Source organism: Falco naumanni, chromosome 6 (assembly GCF_017639655.2).
Source record: "Falco naumanni isolate bFalNau1 chromosome 6, bFalNau1.pat, whole genome shotgun sequence".
NCBI lineage: Eukaryota > Metazoa > Chordata > Aves > Falconiformes > Falconidae > Falco > Falco naumanni.
Window position 1 is genome coordinate 87,546,467 of NC_054059.1, and position 6,474 is coordinate 87,552,940.

Genomic DNA, 6,474 nt, shown 5'->3' on the forward strand with positions numbered 1-6,474 from the left:
GCTCTGCTAGGGCAGCACAAAGCCATCCTCTGGAGAGGGGCCAGGACACGATCCTCCGGCGTGGTGACACCAGGACGCCTCCAGGACCGCAAACACCAAGAGCTTTGCTGCGGCGAATGAAGAGACGGGACGCAGCTCGATGCAAGCAAATGTCAATTGATTGTACAGAAGCACGAGTTTCTAGACACGTTCAGAAGCTGCGCGTTTTAAACAGATTGGCTCTTGAAGCTCAGCATTGCATACTGGGCAATCCCCGACTGGTGGTTAACTGCCAGCAGCTAACAGCAAGGTGGTACCTTTCCTTGGCGCCAGGCGCCACCCGTCTCCCACTCCCCTGTGCTCTGTAAACAGGTCTCATCATGTTAATTGCTGTCTAGACAAGCTCCAGCACATCCCCCTCAGCTAACCGATTGCCGCGCATGGTCCTAGTTTCCAGCCCGCTCCTGCATCTCCCCCTTCCTGCTGCACAAAAAGAACCTTGGAAACCGAACGAGTAAAAACAAGGTATAAGGAACAGAACAAATAAAAAAGCAACTAAGACACATTATCAATGTCAAACTAACCCACTGTCTGTGTTCCACACAATTTTACAATTTCCCCTTTTTGTTTTTGAACAGCTGGTACCAGGTTTGCCATGTTCTGCAGGGCCCTTGCAAACATCACAGCAACCAAGGGAACAGCAAACAAACAATCCTGCCAATTGAGGGAATGGATGCCAAAAAGGCTGACATTTTCTCAGATTTTGATATCATGTTGCTGCAACGGGGCGCCTAAAATCCACGCAGCGCATACCATCAAAATCCTCACAGCCATGTCCCTGAACCAACAACAAAAAGCAGTGGCAATTTTGACTCACCTTCTGAACTGCCTACCAAAGAAGGTGATTTAACTCTTTAATGCTTTCCCTGCTGTTACTCCGGGAAACAGGAGAACCGCTGCAATAGTTCCCATCGTAGCCTCCTACTACATTAGCATCTACAGAAAGACAATTATCGACATTCAAAGTGTAAACAGTATCATCTTCTTTTGGATTAACATTATACATAGGTGGAAGGGCACACCAAACAAGAACTGGTTCAGTCAAAAAGTTGGAAACATAGCATGCCTTCTCTGAACATACCTCTGGGGTCATTCCCTTCATTCCCTCTCTTTTTTATGCAAAGAGACACACTTTAGCATAACAGAGAAGCCCCTATTTACATCTCTGAGCCCGGACACAAACCGCAGCTGTATGCTCCACCAGGCTCAGGGCAGAAATCATTCATGCAGTTACATAGCTATATATCACTACAAGCGTGCAGACACCTATTAAACACTAGATAACCATGTTTATCTTTCCTAGTCTCCTTCACAATACCTAGCTCTTCTCTCATCTCGTTAGGTCAAAATATTCTCCAGTTTCCTCTCCTATCTCTCTCTTCAGACATTCTCTGTCCTCTTTTTTGCTTGTTAATTGCGAGGAGGCAAAGGGGGTGTGTAGCTGGGTGACCACGACCTGCTTTATGTTACAATCAACTAAACACTGAATACAGGAAAAAAAGGCATGGGAGACATCAGGCAAACGTCAATAAGGTGGTTAAAGGTAATTATAATAAATCCTGTAATACTTTTGAGTCATGGCCCAAAGTTTCCCAGCCGTGAGAAGAGACCAAAGGCATCCCGCCCCTGGCTCTGTTGCAGATCTTTGCTTTAAGGCTTTGAAGTTTTGTATACTTTTGTAAATTAATTCACAGTGGTCACTCAGATTCACGTAACACATCCTACCAAAGCCTTCACACTTGTGTCCCTGTGCTAATAATAAAAATCAGTAGCAACTCTGTTCTGTAGCAACATATGATGGACAGAATCAACATCTGTTAATAAGCCAGAAAAAAAACACACCAGCATTTGAGATGTGCGGAATTAGACTCTATAACTCGAAAGTTATAAAGTAGGTATGTTTATTGCGCGCAGATGCACGGGGGATCGCTCCTCCACAAGCCTGCATACCCGAAGTGACGAACCATCCTACATTTATACAATGAAACAAATGAATATTCAATTAACGCCTATACATATTCGTTACCTAAACCCCGCTTCCTATATCAGTCCTTTCCTGGAACGTGGTGGTCTTGCAGGGTTGTAGGTGATTCATGTCCTTGCGACCATCCGATCTTCTCCAGCAAGGAGACTTAGCACTCCCTCCCTCTAGATAGCATTGGAATATCTCTCATCCTTTTCTCATTCTTTTTTTAATAGCCCCTTTGTTAGAGGAAGAGGGGCAGGCGTCTCCTCAAAACTGTAGTTGTCTCCTCAGAGCTGTGTGCCTGTGTGACCAGACACCGCACCCATGACCAGTCACCACATTCCTGGGCAGACATATACAATCACAGTCGGTGTTCCATCGTCCCCATTTCACACTATTTCTCCATATCAATCCCCCCTTTTCTATTAAATTAAGTAAATTCTTTTACTTAAGCAGTCTTCCCGAATGATATAAAGCATCATACATAAGTGTTACCCTTTTAAACATTCTCCAAACCCACAAATATGACATAATGGCTAGTATTAAGGAAATTCCTAAACTGATCAATAAGATCACAATGGGGTGTACCATAGTGTTAAGAATTGATTCATCTTTTCTACCTGGCCACTCGATTGTGGTCGGTATGGGGTATGTAATTGCCAATCTATTCCTAGATGGGGGCTGATCTGTTGCACTATTCTGGACACAAAATGTGGTCCTCTATTCGAGGACATTACCGCTGGGACTCCAAACCTAGGTATTATCTCTTGGAGCAGTATTTCGGTCACTTCCCGGGCTTTAGCAGTTCTGCATGGGAAGGCTTCTGGCCAACCTGAAAAGGTGTCTGTTAGTACCAATAAATATCGATACCCCCCTTTTCAAGGAAGTTCCAAGAAATTGGGTCTGCCAATGTTGCACTGGAACATTTCCTCTACTAATGTTCCCTAGTTTCATTTTATTTGCTTTATTGGGATTATTGCGTAAACACATTTCACATTGCTGAGTCACCTGTTTTATTACAGTATACAAGTTTTGCCCTATCAATTTCTGATTTAGACTTTTATATAAAGCATCAGCTCCCCAATGCGTCTTAATAATAATAGGGCTGTGGTCCATATTAAATTAGATGGTACCACTATATGACCAGCCCTTAAATAAGTCCACTTACTTAATTTTATTTTATCATTCATGTCCTGAATTCTCTTTAAGTTTTCTTTAGAATAGTTTGGCTCCTGATCTGTACTTACAGTTTGGATTTTATCGTCTGGTATTAAGGATAATTCCTCCTTTCCTACCTCCTCTGTTACTCGTCTGGCCTCATGGTCGGCCAGGCGGGTTCCAATTTCCAAATCAGTGCCTCAATGGGCCATCTTATGTTCTTCCTTCCTGGATGATCCTCTTATAACAGAGGGGGCCATTCCTCACATCAAGGTCTGGCATGGCATATGTTCCCACCGCTCAATGCCTACTGGGTTGCAGCCAACAGCGCAGCTCAAGATTCTTTTCGGTGGCAAACACAGAGGCGAACCCAGTCTTGCCCTTGACTATGGTAGGAGGCACCTGACCAACCTTATTCCTTGTATTTCGTTGTCAATGCAGAGTTTCATCTGCACATCCCATAACAAGTCACTGTCATGGCAAAACACACAGATTTACATTAGTAGATCTACTACAGAGTGTATTTTATTTCAGGTTTTCTGCCAATATCCCCACAGCCTTGCTGACCAAGGGATATTGTTTTTATCTGAACTGGGCAAGCCTCCCCCTTATCATTTTTACTGTAACAGGTAAAGCATTTTTCACCTTTTATTTTCCGATACACCTGGTTAAAAATTTATTTTACTTCAGGGAGGTCCTCTTTTCCTCTTTTCTGTTGAATTAAAGATAAGCTTAATATTTCAATTACTTGATAATTTTTAACTTTTAGTTTCATTTCTCCTTCTTTAAACGTCTAGATATTCTAATAAATCTCATCCCAACAAAGATTTTGGTGAATTTGGCATTCTTATTTGTTTTCTTAGTTTGTACTTTAAAGGTTTCAGGATGTTTTCCTGGTGGCCAGCAGCTCCCACAACTGTAACAATTTTTTTATTATTATTATTATTTTTTTACTGAAGTTTAACAAATAAGTTGGTTTCCTATTCAGTAAAATTCCACCTCATACCCATTCCCTGCCCTAAAGGGGCCGTTAACGGTCCTGTTGTACTGCAAATGCTGCAGCAATTGGGGTGACATTGTCAGGTCCTTCTGCTCAATTGTCAGCAACAGCAACCCCCTCCTCCCCACCAGCAGGAGGATTCGGGGCAGGAGATGCTCTTCCTGCTCTGCAGGTTACACAAGCCTGCCTCTGCAGCAGCACTTCTGTTTTAACTCTTTCTTACCCTGAATGCAAATCTGCTACTTGTTGCTTTAAGTTTGTGTTATTACATATCAGCCTTTGCAGGCAAACAGCAAACACCCTGCCATGCATCCAGCGTGACTCAGCCGCACCTTCGAGGGGGTACGGGGGTTTGTACAAACTCACCCCAATACTTTAACACTTTCACAGGGTCTTTGACTCTCCACCCCCCTCCCCCGGCTTCAGATCTTACATACATTATCACAAGTTTTTATCTTACAACATGTTTCATTCTGGTTGCTGCACAGAAAGAACCACAACCTCAGCGCTCTCTATTTTATTTTTTTTTTTTTTTTTTTACACAAATATTTCAGCAAGAACTTCCTTAAAGCTATTAAACAGGTACACCAAAAACCTAAATTTTTAACCAGAGGACTAACGGTGCCCCAAAGAGAATGTGGATCAAGGCCTTGCTCATTAGCCTCTCCATTTTGTACCTCCGTAACACTCAAACCTTTAAGACCGCCATATAAGTATTACTCTGACAACTGTGTTTGCCTGTTTATCTTAGAAAATTTCAGTATTTCTTTACAATCCATTAAGCACAGGCATAATTACACACATTTATTTTAGGATACTTCTGTGCCTCCCACAATTTAAGCCTATAAGAAGACGCTGTTTAAGCATCATATTAACTCAGGTTAACCAGCAGCAGCTTCAGTATTCGAATGGAAAGCCACAGACGTGTTCACAGTCACCAAAAAATATCCCTGCAAATAAATCTACAAATCAGTTACTGAACTTGGCTTTGTATTGTGGAGCTGAATTGGAGCAATGCCACTGTCAGCTGAAATTAAGCAAAGTGCTCCATCCCCCCCACAGGCAGAGTAGAGCTAGTTTTGCATACAACGTGGACATCCTGTCCACAGCACAGGTGTTTAATCTTACAAATCTCCTTCTGCTGCATCACCCTACCTGCACAACACTGACGCAGCCTCAGATCCTCATGTAAATATACTATAGTAATGCAACTTACATAAAGCAAGACACTGAGTACAGTTTTGTTTGTTTTTTTTATCCTTTTCTAGAGCCATAATCAAAGATCAGGTGGTGTTAATCCCACACTCCTCCTGTCACACAAACATATCAGCACACATTACTTCATCCCATTTTCCTTCTCTCCATACTGCAGCAAAGTATTTTCTTATTCACATTTCCACCAGCAGACCCTCCAATATCCCTCAAAACACATCCTAACGGGCTTTTCTTTAAAATCCCACCACTCTGTTTTCCTCCCATTTTTCCAGCTTACACTCACAGAACACACTTATCACTTACAGAATTACTACTTACAAAAGGCAACACACAGGTATCTTTCTACAGCAACACCAAGAGCTCACTATTATAAAAAATATAGCTGAAATCACAGTAACAATTATCAAAGTCAAATTCCACATTCCATAAATCCGGTAACCAAAATAAGCAACACTGCAGCAAATAAGCTTTATAAGCAAACTTGCCAGGTTCCAGATGGCAATTAAATGCCGATAAAACCCAAACAGAACCCGAAGTATACTTAGGGTGTCAGCCACAGAAGTATACCTGAGTTTTCCAGACCAGACGTATACCCGAGAAACTAGTCCCCAAGCATACCCAGACATATACCCGAGAAACTAGTCCCCAAGCATACCCAGACGTATACCCGAGAAACTAGTTCCCAAGCATACCCAGACGTATACCCGAGAAACTAGTTCCCAAGCACACCCAGACGTATACCCGAGAAACTAGTCCCCAAGCATACCCAGACGTATACCCGAGAAACTAGTTCCCAAGCATACCCAGATGTATACCTGAGAAACTAGTTCCCAAGCATACCCAGATGTTACCCTGCGGAAATCAATTTTCTCGTCTTATGGGTAACCCCAGATTACCGGTAATACCAGAATACAGCAATAAAGAATACTATCACTTACAGGAGATGGGATTCTTGTCTGCCTCCGCAGTGATCCGATGAGTTGGGGAGTCCCTCCGGAAAAATCCCGGGGGTACCCAAGGGAGTCCACTTCCCAGCGGGTCCTACGGTCAGGCAGAGAGCCGTCCCATCTGGGGTGCCAGATTGTTTCAAAGAACG